Source organism: Triticum urartu, chromosome 5A (assembly GCF_056163025.1).
Source record: "Triticum urartu cultivar PI428250 chromosome 5A, HENAU_Tu73, whole genome shotgun sequence".
Taxonomy (NCBI): Eukaryota; Viridiplantae; Streptophyta; class Magnoliopsida; order Poales; family Poaceae; genus Triticum; species Triticum urartu.
Window position 1 is genome coordinate 300,346,451 of NC_141877.1, and position 16,045 is coordinate 300,362,495.

The following is a 16,045-nucleotide window of genomic DNA, read 5'->3' on the forward strand; positions in this document are numbered from 1 at the left end:
TTGCTGCATAGAAGAATTATGTCCTTGATGCACCACTAGGTGACAGACCTATTGCAGGAGCAGATGCAGACGTTATGAACGTTTGACAAGCTCGGTATGATGATTACTTGATAGTTTAGTGCACCATGCTTTATGGCTTAGAACCGGGAATTCAAAAATATTTTAAACACCATGAAGCATATAAGATGTTCCAAGAGTTGAAATTGGTATCTCATACTCATGCCCGTGTTAAGAGGTATGAGACCTCTGATAGTACTTTGCCTGCAAGATGGAGAAGAATAGCTCAACGAGTGAGCATGTGCTCAGAATGTCTGAGTACTACAATCACTTGAATCAAGTGGGAGTTAATCTTCCCGATAAGACAGTGATTGACAGAGTTCTCTAGTCACTATCACTAAGTTACTAGAACTTCGTGATGAACTATAATATGTAAGGGATAACAGAAACGATTCCCAAAGCTCTTCGCGATGCTGAAATCGGCAAAGGTAGAAATCAAGAAAAAGCATCAAGTGTTGATGGTTGATAAGACCACTAGTTTCAAGTAAAAGGGCAAGGGAAAGAAAGGGAACTTCAAGAAGAATGGCAAGCAAGTTGCCACTCCCATGAAGAAGCCCAAAGCTAGACCCAAGCCTGGAACTGAGTGCTTCTACTGAAAAGGAAATGGTCACTAGAAGTGGATCTGCCCTAGATACTTGGCGGATAAGAAGGATGGCAAAGTGAACAAAAATATATTTGATATACATGTTATTGATATGTATTTTACTAGTGTTTATAGCAATCCCTCAGTATTTGATACTGGTTCAGTTGCTAAGAGTAGTAACTCAAAACGGGAGTTGCAAAATAAACAGAAACTAGTTAAGGGCGAGGTGATGATGAGAGTTGGAAGTGATTCCAAGGTTGATAAGATCACCATCGCACACTCCCTTTACCTTCGGGATTAATGTTGAACCTAAAATAAATGTTATTTGGTGTTTGTGTTGAGCATAAATATGATTAGATCATGTTTATTGCAATACAGTTATTCATTTATGTGACGCCCCCGATTTGACCGTACACTAATCATACACGCAAACGTGTATGATCAAGATCAGGGACTCATGGAAAGATATCACAACACAACTCTATAAATAAAATAAGTCATACAAGCCTCATATTACAATCCAGGGGCCTTGAAGGCTCGAATACAAGAGCTCGATCATAGACAAGTCAGCGGAAGCAACAATATCTGAATACAGACATAAGTTAAACAAGTTTGCCTTAAGAAGGCTAGCACAAACTAGGATACAGATCGAAAGAGGCACATGCCTCCTGCCTGGGATCCTCCTAAACTACTACTGGTCGTAGTCAGCGGCCTACTCGTAGTAGTAGGCTCCTCCAATGTAGTAGGAGTCGTCGTCAGCGGTGGTGTCTGGCTCCGGAGCTCCATCGTCTGGTCGCAGCAATCGGGTATAAAAAGGGAAAAAAGAGGAAGCAAAGCAACCGTGAGTACTCATCCAAAGTACTCGCAAGCAAGGAGCTACACTACATATGTATGCATTGGTATCAAATGGAAAAGGGGTAACATATATGGACTGAACTGCAGAATGCCAGAATAAGAGGGGGATAGCTAGTCCTGTCGAAGACTACACTTCTGACAACCTCCATCTTGCAGCATGTAGAAGAGAGTAGATGGTAAGTTCACCAAGTATCATCTCATAGCATAATCCTACCCGGTGATCCTCCCCTCGTCGCCCTGTTAGAGAGCGAACACCGGGTTGTATCTAGCACTTGGAACGGTGTGTTTTATTAAGTAATCGGTTCTAGTTATCATAAGGTCAATGTACAACTCCAAGTCGTCCTGTTACCGAAGATCACGGCTATTCGAATAGATTAACTTCCTTGCAGGGGTGCATCATATTTCCCAACACGTTCGATCCCCTTTGTCGGGACACACTTTCCTGGATCATGCCCGGCCTCGGAAGATCAACACGTCGCAACCCTACCTAGGCACAATAAGAGGTCAGCACGCCGGTCTAAATCCTATAGCGCAGGGGTCTGGACCCATCGCCTGTTGCACACCTACACGTTACGAACGCGGTCGGTGAGCAGACCTAGCAACCTCCATTACAAAGGAAGTTGCGTTACGCGGTCCAACCCGGCGCGCGCCGCTCAGTTGCTGACGTCACGAAGGCTTCGACTGATACCACGACGTCGAGTGCCCATAACTGTCCCCGCGTAGATGATTAGTGCGCATAGGCCAGTGGCCAGACTTAGATCAAATACTAAGATCTCATTAAACGTGTTAAGTATCCGCGAACGCCGACCAGGGCCAGGCCCACCTCTCTCCTAGGTGGTCTCAACCTGCCCTGTCGCTCCGCCACAAAGTAACAATCGATGGCCGTCGGGAACCCAGGCCCACCACTACCTGGGTGGAACCACCTGCCCCTTCAGCCCCCATCTCCGAACAGCATCACAGGTAATGTAACAGTGTAAAGTATATAGTATATGCCTGTGATCACCTCCCAAAGTGGTCACGGCCCAGTAGTATAGCATGAAAGACGGACAAGAGTGTAGGGCCACTGATGGAACACTAGCATCCCATACTAAGCAATAGGATAGCAGATAAAGGTAACAACAGTAGTAGCAAGGACAGGCTATGCAGCAATATAGGATTAACTGAAAGCAGTAATATGCTACACTACTCTAATGCAAGCAGTATAAAGAAGAATAGACGATATCTGGTGATCAGGGGGGGAGGGGGCTTGCCTGGTTGCCCTGGCAAGAGAGAGGGGTCGTCAACACCATAGTCGAACTGAAGGTCGCCGGCAGTCTCGGGGTCTACCGGAAAGAAGTAACGGAGAGGAAACACAATAAATAACAGAGCAATCAAAGCATCACAAAGTGTAACATGGCATTACGTGGTGCTAGAGGTAACCTAACAAAGTAGTAGGTGCTACTGGCGAAGGGGAGAAACATCCGAGAAAGTGTTCCCGGTGTTTCGCGTTTTCGGACTGACGGATCGAAGGGGAAAGTTACATGTTCGCTATGCTAGGGACGTGTGGCGGATGAACGGAATGCGTATTCGGATTCATCTCGTCGTTTTGATCAACTTTCATGTACAAAGTATTTTCATCCGAGCTATAAATTATTTTATATTAATTTTTAAAGATTTAAATAATTTCTAGAATTTCTGGATTTATAATAATTCGAATTAAAAACATAATATACTTTTGTTACCTAGTGCTATCCTAGCATGTGAGTATGACAGTGGGGCCAGTGGGGTTAGGTTGACCCGGTCAAAGGTTGACTGGTCAACATAAGAATAGTGTAAGTGGGTCTCACATGTCATTGTCTTTAGTTTTAATAAAATGGTAATTAACCAGGGTGGTCCCACATGTCATCTACTATTAGACTAACTTAGCACTAATTTTAATCCTAAGCTATACTAGTTAAACAAGGGCCGGCCACACACGGCTGTGGCATAACCAGCCACACACACCACACACATACGACCCACACACGCATAACACACACGCACACTTGGCCATGGCCGGCGCTAGCCAGTAGCAGCCGTACCCGGAGATAGCCGACTGCAGTAGCACGAGCAATCGAGCAGCGCTAGCAGTGGTATAAGCACGGAGCAGCAGCACCGACAACTAGCAGAGATACACCAGCAGTAGGAAGCAAGAGCAGATGAGCATCAAATGGTAGCAGAGAGCAGCGGCAATAGCAATGGGCGGCTTCAGCACAGAGCAGCCGCAGCAATGGGCGGCAGCGAGTGGGGACAACAGCCGCGGGCACGCGTTGTGCGCGGCCGGAGCTAACGCACGCAGGGGCAAGGCGACCAGGGGACGCACGGGGGCGAGGCCAAGCGCACACGGGCGGACGCGGAGGCGCGCGAGCACGACTAGGGGCACGGGCGGGCCAACTCCGGCCATGGCGATTGGTCCTCGTGGGGCGACGCATACAATGACAAATCGAAGGGGAAAAGCAGGGGAATTGAGAGAGGAGCTCACTGCGAGCTCAATGGCGAGGTCGGGGAGGCCGGAGGTTGCCGGGATGGTGCGGATCGAACGACGGCGTCGGACGGCCATGGCGGAGGAAGAAGGCGCGAGCGTCGCCGGTGATGGCCCCCGGCCTCGATACGGCGGAGTAGAAGATGCAGACGACCGCGATGGAGCTGCTGCACAAGCTCCAAGCCGGCGGGGAGTGCGGTGGCCGTGGCTAAGACGACGACCATGGCGGTTGGGTACTCGGGCGCGTCCAAATCGACGATGGTGGGCGAGAGAGCGAGGGGAATGGAGCTAGGGTTCGTCTACGGGGTGGGGAGGGTCTTATACACCTTGGGGGCTCACCGGATGATCGACACGGCGGCATCGGGCGCGTGGACGGGCAGCCAGACGCCACGCCATGGCGTTATCTCCTTCTCTGGCAAGAGAAAGGAGAAAGGCCGGCCAGATGGGCTGGGCCTGGAACAGGGGAAGTGAAAGGCCACGTGCTCAGGGGGCTTTCCCCATTTCTTTTTATTTTTCTGTTTTTACTTAAACCTTCTCTGTTTTCTAATTAAGGTAGTTACTAAATGGTTTTTGTCAGATGTGATACTTTGCAGATAAATCAAGCTCAATATTGTGGTATTGTACCAAAAGTTTCAGTGCAATTGAAAAGGTTTAAATATTTTTAATAATTGAAAAGGTCAAATATTTTGCTGCTGATCCAATTAATTAATTTCCAGGGGCATTTTGGTAATTCAAATGAGGTTGTTTTCAACATGATAATTACTTAGGGATTTTATGGGACATTACCAACATTTTTATTTTACTATTTGAAGAAATAATATTTTCACTTGCAATTAAATTATGAATTTGAATTTGATTTTTTTTAAACAAGTGTCAACTTGCATAGTAATCATGATGACATGGTTACCATTAGGGGAGATTACTGTAGCATGATTCTCGGGGTGTTACAATTTAAGCCAAAGAATAGATGTTGTTCTGTTTACATGAATAAAACCTTCTATGGTCATACACTCAATATAAATGGTTTATTGAATCTCGATCGTATTTATACACATATTCATGATATTGAAGCCAAAAGATGCGAAGCTAATAATGATAGTGCAACTTCTATGTGGCGCTGCCGTTTAGTTCATATTGGTGTAAAGCGCATGAAGAAACTCCATGATGATGGGCTTTTGGAATCACTTGATTATGAATCATTTGATACTTGTGAACCATGCCTCGTGGGTAAGATGACTAAAACTCCGTTCTCCGGAACAATGGAGCAAGCAACTGACTTACTGGAAATAATACATGCTGATGTATGATACGTCTCCAACACATCTATAATTTTTTATTGTTCCATGCTATTATATTATCTGTTTTGGATGTTTAATGGGCTTTAATATACCTTTTTATATTATTTTTGGGGATAACCTACTAACCAAAGGCCCAGTGCAAATTGTTGTTTTTTGCCTATTTCAGTGTTTCACAGAAAAGGAATATCAAACGGAATCCAAACGGAATGAAACCTTCGGGGGAGTTGTTTTTGGAACAAACGTGATCCAGGAGACTTGGAGTGGACGTCAAGAAAGAAGCGAGGAGGCCACGAGGCAGGAGGGTGCGCCTCCCACCCTCGTGGGTCCCTCGCAGGTCCACCGACCTACTTCTTCCTCCTATATATACCCATATAGCCTGAAAACATCCAGGAGCACCACGAAACCATATTTCCACCGCCGCAACCTTCTGTACCCGTGAGATCCCATCTTGGGGCCTTTTCTGGCGCTCCGCCGGAGGGGGAATCGATCACGGAGGGCTTCTACATCAACACCATAGCCTCTCCGATGATGTGTGAGTAGTTTACCACAGACCTTCTGGTCCATAGTTATTAGCTAGATGACTTCTTCTCTCTCTTTGGATCTCAATACAAAGTTCTTCTCGATTCTCTTGGAGATCTATTCGATGTAATTCTTTTTGCGGTGTGTTTGTCAAGAACCAATGAATTGTGGGTTTGTTGAGGCATATCTCTCTCGATGTGGTTTTGGTGATTGATGACAACATGTTTGTGGACTAATCGTGTGCTTTGAGTATTTTAGAGATTCATCCTTGGCACGAGACGATTTCTTCCCCTCGGAATGTCATTCAAGACGGTGTAGCTCTTTCGTTTATCTTTCGATGGACTAGTTGCGTAGAGGGCACCGTACTATCAAGAGGGGGTCCGCTGGGGTATTGCTTGGGTGGAATCAACACGTGCACATCTGCCTCTCATCCTCAGAGCTCTTCCGCTTCGTTGGAGAGATCCCTTCTCTCTTGTGTCTTGTCTGGGTCCCAGCGGTAGTACCGTGCAACCCAGCGGTAGTACCGCTGAGGGGTCACAAGCGGTAGTACCGCTCCGCAGCGGTAGTACAGCCAGTGACTCCGCAGCAGTACTACCGCTGGTCTGCCTGGCACTACCGCCTCGACCTCAGCCTCGACGGAGAGATCTTCTCTCTCTTGTCTGAGTCCCAGCGGTAGTACCGTGCTACCCAGCGGCAGTACCGCTGAGGGGTCACAAGCGGCAGTACCTCTCCGCAGCGCTAGTACCGCCGGTGACTCCGCAGTTGTACTACCGCTGGTCTGTCTGGCTCCTACCGCCTCGACTCGAGGGCTCTTTTTCTCGTGTCGGGTTTTGAAGCACTAGTTGCGGCAGTAGAGGCGGTAGTACCGTTTCGCAGCGGTAGTACCGCCCTTACCACCGTGGTAGTACCGCTCTGGGTCCAGGTCCCTGCTGCACTCCTCTGCGCGGCAGTACCGCTAGCTGGAGCGGCAGTACCGCTGGCTCAGCGGTAGTACCGCCCCCCTAGCGGTACTACCGCCCTCTGCGGGGCTGGTTGGTGGGGCAACGGTTGGATTGTTGCCCCCACTATAAAAGGGGGTCCCCTTCTTCCCCGTTGACTTACCTCTTCCCTCTCAAGCTCCATTAATGCTCCAAGCTCCATTTTCGCCTGATCTATCTCTCTAGCCAATCAAACTTGTTGATTTGCTTGGGAGTGGTTGAGAAGGCCCTGATCTACACTTCCACCAAGGGATTTTTGATCCCCCCACTCATCCCTAGCGGATCTTGTTACTCTTGGGTGTTTGAGCACCCTAAACGGTTGAGGTCACCACAGAGCCATAGTCCATTGTGGTGAAGCTTCGTTGTATTGTTGGGAGCCTCCGATTAAGTTGTGGAGATTGCCCCAACCTTGTTTGTAAAGGTCCGATCGCCGCCTTCAAGGGCACCAATAGTGGAATCACGGCATCTCGCATTGTGTGAGGGCGTGAGGAGAATACGGTGGCCCTAGTGGCTTCTTGGGGAGCATTGTGCCTCCACACCGCTCTAACGGAGACATACTTCCCCTCAAAAGGAAGGAACTTCGGTAACACATCCTCGTCTTCACCGGATCCACTCTTGGTTATTTCCTACCTTTACTTGTGCAAACTCTTTAGTGTTACTTCTCGTGCTTGCTTGTTTGTTTGTTGTTATTGCATCATATAGGTTGCTCACCTAGTTGCACATCTAGACAACCTACTTTGATGCAAAGTTTAATTTGATAAAGAAAAGCTAAAAATTGTTAGTTGCCTATTCACCCCCCTCTAGTCAACCATATCGATCATTTCAATTGGTATCAGAGCCTCGTCTCTTTATTAAGGACTTTAATGTTTGAAGAGTATGGTTGATACTGTAGATGGTGTGGAGGAACACTCCGGTGTGAATCCGACCTCGTCTACGGGCGATGGGGGAACCTCGGTCTCTCGTGAGGAGTTCAATGTGGCCTTGGAGACATTGAAAACCTCCATGACGACCGAGGTTGAAAGCATGTCTACTAAATTCCTTGAGGGGCTTAAACTATCCACCGCACCGTTGAAAGTGGGTGATCCCACCGACAAGGTGACAGATGCTATCTCCGACAAGGGGGAAGCTAGTAGTGAAAAGGCTCCTTCTTCTAGTGGTAAAAATGGCACCGACATCTTTGCTCATGTGGAACCACCACTTGTTTATGGTGGACCGGTTCCTTCCACTCATTTGAATCATGCCGGTCCTCCCCCTAAGATTGTGAAAAATGAGGACTTTGATTCTTGGGTTTACCGCTTTAAACGTCATTTAAATCATGTGAACACTAATCTTTGGAGAATCATTGAAGAAGGTTTCTATCCGCATGATCCAAGCAACTTCACTCCTCAAGAAGCCGCGAATAATCAATTCAATGAGAATGCTCTCTTCATCATTCAAGATGCAATCCCACCCGAAGACCTACCTCATCTTAGGCCCTTCGCCTTGGCCAAAGATGCATGGCGTTGTGTTGTCTCACTCTACCGGGGAAGCGCAAGCATTCAACGCTCCAACTATGAAGTGGTGCAAGATGAGGCCGATGAATTTGCAATGAAAGAAGATGAAGAACCTCGTGAGCTTTATCGGAGAGTAACCAAACTCGCGGTCTCACTGATCATGGGAGCAAGGACACGGATGACAATTGGATCAAGCGCAAATTCCTCAAGGCAATGATGCCCTACCACAAGGCCATGTCCTCCGTCATTCGTCAAAGGCCGGACTTCCACACTTTGACCTCAAGCGAAGTGTTGGATGAGTTTGTGTCCATGAACATTTTGGACAAGACCGCCGACAATGCGGTGCTTCGTTCTCAAAGGGCAAAGAAGCCCAACCTTGCATTGAAGGCCAAGCTCTGCGTTGAAGAAGAAGAAGAGGAAGAAGAGGAGAGCAACCCCGAGGATACAAAGTATGCATATCATGAACACATGGCACTCGCTTCAAGGCAATTTTGGAGCAAGAAAAACACGAGGCCAAACTTTAACAAGAACAACTCAAGTGGCACGAAGAGCAAGCAACGTGTAAGGACTTGCTACAATTGTGGCAACGTGAGTCATTTTTTTGCGGAGTGCCCGTATGAGAAGAGGGAAGACAATGGTGGCAAGCTCATCCGAAAGGACAAGGCCAAGTCGTTCCCCAACAAGAGCAACTTCACCAAGAAGACTCCTCCCAAGGCATTGGTGGTACAAGAAGAGTACAATGAGGATGATGACGATGATGAAGGTGATGAGTCGGTTGCCATTGCGACGACTCCACGGGTGTCTCTCTTCGACTCACCCAATGAGAGCATCACCGCCAAGTGCCTCATGGCTAAAGCCACCAACAAGGTAACCCCCAACATCAAAACTACCATCATTAATCATCCTTCTCCTACGGATAGCATTAATGAACTTGAGGGAGCTAATGTGGAGGCAAATGAGTTTGAGGCCTTTATGGGCAAACTTAAGGGAAAATCCAAGAAGCACTTTGTTGCTCTCTTGGAACAACTTGGTGAAGCCAATGACATGATCGAGGCTCACGAAGATACCATCACTAAGATGGAAGGGCATAGTCGTGACTATGCCGATGAGATTTCGGATTTTTCCAATGCTCTTGAGGAAGAGCGTGGTCTTTGTTTGGCTCTTGAGGAGTCACATAACGTTGATCATGCTAAGTTAAAGAAAGATTATGATCATGTCCTCATTATTTCTCATGTGCTAAACTCTGAGAAGGCCGAACTTGAGGTTGATCTTGCTAGACTCAAAGAGGAGTTTGATCTACTTGACAAGGCTCACAAGGTCTTGAAGGGTGCTCATGCTAGCCTCAAAGAGTCTCATGATCAACTTCAAGTAAAGCTAACCAAGGAAATAGCCACCTTTCCTCGTATGATGTTAATTGATAATGCAAATGCTACTAACCCGTGTTGTGAGCATGTGCATCTTGTTGAGGAGAACGCTAAGCTAAAGGGGCAACTTGAGAGAGGTCTTGCAACTTGCATACAAGGCAAGAAGAACCTCAATGACCTCTTGATCAACCAAAAGGGAGTTGTGGCCAAGGAAGGGGTTGGGTACGTGCCCGAGTCCAAGAACAAGAAGAAGAATGGCAAGACCAAACGACCTCCTCCTCTCATGCAAACCTTTGTGAAGGAGGGAGAGAGTGCCTCCGAGGAGAAGAAGAAGAACAATGCGAAGGGTGGCGTTGTCAAAAAGGGCAATGCCACTCCTCGCATCAAAGCCGGCAACTTTGATCCTTCTTATGTGTTATGTTGTGCTAGTGATGGGCATGTCTATGCCAAATTTGTTGGTTCTCCTCATTAATACATTGAATGGTCTATTTGGGTTCCAAAGACCCTTGTTACTAACATCAAAGGACCCATTACAAAATGGGTACCTAAAACCAAGCATTAATCTCTTGTAGGTGTTTGCTTCCGGTGGGGGATCATGGTTGCTCGATAGCGGAGCTACAAATCATATGACCGGAAGCAAGGACTTGGTGGTGGACGTGCACAAGATTCCATCTATGCCCACCAATGTCGAATGGGGTGACGCCTCATCCTCTAAGGTATTGGGACTTGGCAAGGTGGTCATCTCTCATGATCTCACGATCGAGAAGGTCATGCTTGTTGAGTCCCTTGCATACAATTTACTTTCCGTTCGTCAACTTGCAATCATGGGCTTTGCCACTTTCTTTGATATCGATACCGTGGCCCTCTTGTGGAGCAAGACTCTTAAAGTAGCCTTTGTTGGGCATGTCAAGAACGGTCTATATGTGATTAACTTTTCGGAGCGACCCACTAAGACCGCGACATGCCTAATGGCTAAAGTTGATGTGGGATGGCTTTGGCATTGCCGTCTAGCCCATGTAAATATGAGATCTTTGCAAAGTCTTCTCAAGGGGGACCATGTCCGTGGACTAACGAATGTTAGTTTTGCTAAAGATCGTGCTTGCAGTGCTTGTATCGAAGGGAAGCTACATGAGAAGGCTCACCCTCCCACGACTATCATTTACTCAAAGAGGCCTTTGGAGCTCCTTCACATGGATCTCTTTCGGCCTCCATCCTTCGATAGTCTTGGGGGTAGGAAGTATTGCTTGGTGATTGTGGATGACTAGTCAAGATACACTTGGGTGTATTTCTTCAAGAGGAAGAGCGAGACCCAACAAACCATCATTGACTTTGCAAATGAAGCACAACGTCAACACAATGCAAAGATCTTGACAATAAGAAGTGACAACGGCACCGAGTTCAAGAACTACACCTTGGATGAGTTTCTTAGTGATGAGGGGATCAAGCATCAATATTCCACACCTTACACCCCTCAACAAAATGGTGTTGCGGAGAGGAAGAACCGGACGTTGATGGATGCGGCAAGGACCATGATGGCGGAGTTCAAGTCTCCGTAAAACTTTTGGGCCGAAGCCATCAACACCGCGTGTCATGCATCCAATCGGCTCTACCTCCGCAAGGGCTTGAACAAGACTCCATATGAGATACTCACCGGGAACAAGCCCAACCTCAAGTACTTTCGGGTGTTCGGGTGTAAGTGTTTCATTCTCAAGAAAGGTGTTCGGTTGTCTAAATTTGAGGCTAGAGCTTATGAGGGCATATTTGTTGGTCATGCTATCAACTCTCATGCTTATCGTGTCCTCAACAAATCCACGGGACTTATTGAGGAGACATGTAACGTGGAGTTCGATGAGAATAACGGCTCCCAAGTGGAGCAAAGTGGCACTTGTGATGTAGGTGATGAAATTCCTCCTCAAGCCATAAGAAGAATGAGTGTTGGCTTTATCCTACCCATTGAGGAACCCCTTGTGGCCGAAGGAGAAGGACAATGCTCCACTCAAGTGGAGCCATCACCAACCCATGGCCCACATGCTTCCAAAGAACAACATGAAGGCCCTCATCCTCAAGAACATGAAAAAGGGCAAGATCATGCTCAAGACGGTGTTGACACATCAAGTGATGCCCAAGGTCAAGTTCTCTCCTCCGAGCAAGTTCAAGAACAAGAACAAGCTCAAGACGATGCTCAAGATGATCAAGTGACCACTCCTCGTCTCACCCCCGAGGAGGAATTGGAGCGTCGTGCCGCCAAGGTTGCTTCCAAGCTCTCCACCAAGGATCATCTCATGACTAATGTGCTTGGAAGCTTAAGAAAGGGGGTAAGCACTCGTAGACAATTAGCAAACTATTGTGAGCATCACGCGTTTGTCTCTTGTGTCGAACCCCACAAGGTCTATGAGGTGCTAGAAGATCCGGATTGGCTCAATGCCATGCATGAAGAACTCAACAACTTCGAGCGCAACAAAGTGTGGAGATTGGTGCCAAGACCGACGGGGAACCACAACGTCATTGGAACCAAGTGGATATTTAAGAACAAGCAAGATGCCCATGGGATTATCATTCGCAACAAGGCTCGTTTGGTAGCACAAGGCTACTCCCAAGTTGAGGGTATCGACTACGGTGAAACCTTTGCTCCCGTTTCTTGTCTTGAATCCATTCACATGTTGATTGCATATGCTTCTCATCATAACTTTAAGTTACAACAAATGGATGTGAAGAGTGCTTTTCTTAATGGTCCTATTAATGAATTGGTTTATGTCAAGCAACCCCCCGGGTTTGAGGATCCCTACTTTCCCGATCATGTGTATCAACTCGATAAGGCACTCTATGGCCTTAAACAAGCCCCACGTGCGTGGCATGACCACCTTACCGAGTTGTTACAAGACCGTGGTTTTGAAGTTGGGCTAATTGACCCCACTCTTTTTACTAAGAAGGTCAAAGGGGAGTTGTTTGTGTGCCAATTATATGTTGATGATATTATCTTTGGTTCACCTAACAAAGCTTTCAATGAGGAATTTGCTGCTCTCATGACCTCAAAGTTCGAGATGTCTTCCATGGGAGAGTTGAAGTTCTTTCTAGGGTTCGAAGTGAAGCAAAGAAGAGAAGGAACCTTCATCAACCAAGCCAAATACACTCAAGACATGCTCAAGAGATTCAAGCTAAGTGACGTCAAGCCGGCATCCACTCCAATGCCCACCAAGTGCCAACTTGACATAGATCCCAATGGTAAAGCGGTGGATCAAAAGGTATATCGCTCCATGATTGGATCCTTGCTTTACCTTGGTGCATCTAGACCAGATATCATGTTGAGTGTGGGAATTTGTGCATGGTTTCAAGCCGCACCTAAGGAAAGTCACTATGTGGCGGTCAAACGAATCTTTCGATATTTGCCTCATACCCCAAACTTTGGCTTATGGTACCCAAGAGGATCAAACTTCAAGCTTGTAGGGTACTCGGATTCCGATTGGGCGGGAGACAAAGTGGACAGGAAGTCCACTTGCGGAGGGTGCCAATTCCTTGGTTGCTCTTTGGTAAGTTGGTCTTCCAAAAAGCAAAGTTGTGTGTCTCTCTCGTCCACCGAAGTGGAGTATGTAGCGGCCGGTAGTTGTTGTGCAAAACTCCTATGGATGAGGCAAACTTTAAAGGATTACGGTGTCACTTGTGACAAAGTGCCTCTTTGGTGTGACAATGAAAGTGCCATCAAGATCTCTCTCAACCCAGTGCAACACTTCAAGATGAAGCATATTGAGATTCGGTATCACTTCATCCGGGATCACATTAGGCGAGGAGAGATCGAGCTCAACTATGTCAACACTCATGATAACCTTGCAGCTATTTTCACGAAGCCCTTGGATGAAGCAAGATTTCGTGAGTTAAGGCATGAGCTAAATATCATTGATTCGATCAATGTGACTTGAACCCTTGCACACCCCACCACACTCAATTTGTTGTCTAGTTTAGATGTAGGCATGGACATAGGGGGAGTGTTGTTCTCTCAATGAACTCTCCCTCCCCCCATTATGCATAAATTGATCAAGTCTTTCACATTAGCCATTGTTGATGGTACTTGTGTTTCAAAGACGAGTTCTGGTCATGGGCCCAAGGTTAAAATCTTCGCGGCGCCATACCTCTTGACTCAAACATAGGTGGCCTCGGCCACCGCCCTCTCTTGAAGAGGTGTGTCTTGGCCGTTTGCTGGTGTGCTCTCTCTTCTTGCCTTTTTTGTTTTTCTTTCGAGCTAAGCCATGTTGTTTGGTTGCCGTGGCGTGCTGGGCGGTACTACCGCTGGTGGTGCGCGGTACTACCGCCCCCAACGCGGTACTACCGCTGAGGGACGGGACCAGGGGGATATATCGGGGCAGGGGGAGGTTTCTTCTCCCCCATACCCATTCTCTTTGCCCCCTCGTTCCTCTTCCTCTCTCCAGCCTCGCCTCGCCGCGGGAGGGCTCCGGCGGATCTTCGAATCCGGGGCATCCCTCTCCATTTCCTTCGGTGGAGTCGATCCCCACCTTGTTCTCTTGCCATGGATGCCGGTATTGCCCCCGTTCATTCTCTCCTTTTGTCTCGTTTTCAGATCTTGCTTCTTAGGGGAAATGGTGGTTGCATCTCTAGATTTTTGGCTAAATCTAGGCTTGAGTAGGTTGGAGAAGGCAACTAGACTATCTAGATTAGAGTTTGGTAGGAATATTTTTGAATTTGGCAGGCCGGTAGTGCCGGATCTGACCACGGTTGTAGGAAACTGCTGTTTCCCTGCCTCGAGCGGTACTACCGCTCTCGTTGGAGCGGTACTACCGCTTGACCTCAAGCGGTACTACCGCTCTCTTTGGAGCGGTACTACCGCGGGCATGTCACGGTACTACCGCTGCCTGCCAAGTTCCATCATATTCCTACCATACCTTGATCCTTTTGTTGTGTTTGTTGGCTTATGCTCGTTCTTTCTGGTTGTTTTGCGTGTTCTTGTGTTTGGTTCCAGGTGATGAACATCCTGAGCATCAAGCTCGCAGTGTCAACCCCGGGCGTGCAATGTCAAAGCGCTACTGCACCTCTGAGCTAGCAGGTGGTTCCTCTAGCACTCAACTGCCACCAGCAGGCGCATCCGCAAGTGCTCCTCCACCACCTCAGCAGTCGAAGAGATCTGCCAACAAGCCAAAGGGAAATACTGACTGAGATGACTGCCAAGGAGTTTTGGGAAAAGTGTCACCGCAATCCCTATGAGGTGGACCAAGATCCCACTTTGGTCAACCGCCCGTTCTGGAACCGCTTTCAGTTTGCCATCTATTTTGATGTGATCAAGGCCAAGAAGAATCTCTATGTTGATGTTCTCTCCATCGACACTGATGCCATGGAGAAGGACCCTAAGTACTTTGGCGAAGCCCTTCAGATGTGCAATCAACTGAACATTCTCAGGATCATGCAGTTCAACAAGGATTTCGATGCAGATTTGGTGGCTCAATTCTTTGCTACCGTTCATCTTGGAACGGATGCCGACAGGACTCTGACTTGGATGACCAATGGCAAGTTGCTTTCCGTCAAGTGGAAGGCCTTCATGGAGTTACTTGATGTGGAAGATCGCGGACTTGAGACTTCAGTAGGTTTCCGCCCTCACCGCAATACTACATCCACTCACAAGCAAGCCCTTTGGCCCTACTGCACTGTGAAGGTTCACCCAGTGACTAAGAAGGAAACCTACGAGCTGTCTACGTATCTGGACATTCTTCATCGTGTCTTCCGTGAGACTCTCTTCCCTCGCATCGGGAATCTGGATATGGTCCACTCCTATCTCGTGGACATGCTTCTTTTCTGCCAGCATGAGAAGGAAGCAAACACTGGAGAGAGCCTGGACGTTTCTCATGTTATGTGGTCTGAACTTCTCTCTGCCATTTCTGAGCGCAAGTGCCCGATATATGGTCCATTCATTATGAGGCTCATTGAGAAGGCCTGGGCACATGTCTATCCCAGAGTGATGCTGGAAACTAGAGACTTGGTTTCTCAAGAGATCAAGCGTCTGAGGAAGAAGGATAATTGGGGCACCCCAGCGCCTAAACCCGGGGGTCAATCGACTGTTGCTTCTGCCATGGAGACTGAGGGTGGGGTTGCCACTGATGATCACGAGGAGGACTTTGGGCCTTCTAGTCCAGAACCTTCTTGGGCAAAGAAGCTTAAACGCAAGATGAAGAAGCTTTTCTGCATGGAGTCTCATGGTCAGTACATGACTCATGTGGCGGAGAAGCAGGCCAGGGTGCACCACAAGGAGCTCATGCGTCACCTGGGTGCGACCGTTACCAGCGGTTCTAAGGGACAGGTCACTGAAGAGGAAGAATGGATTCACCAGCATTGCCCTTGGACCGATTTAGACGCCGAGAAGTTTCCGACCAACGACGGAGATGCAGATGATCACGCTGA

The 16,045-nt window shown here is 47.7% G+C and overlaps 1 long non-coding RNA gene across 1 annotated transcript; it reads right to left on the bottom strand.

Moving 5' to 3' along the window:
• Window positions 1-1,104: 1,104 nt before the first annotated feature.
• LOC147971130 (uncharacterized) lies at window positions 1,105-4,480 on the bottom strand. The gene is made up of 3 exons (XR_015604552.1): window positions 3,996-4,480; window positions 2,746-2,817; window positions 1,105-1,429 (listed from the first exon to the last, which is right to left on the bottom strand). It is a non-coding gene; the product is annotated as an uncharacterized LOC147971130 (long non-coding RNA).
• Between the last annotated feature and the right edge of the window lie 11,565 nt (window positions 4,481-16,045).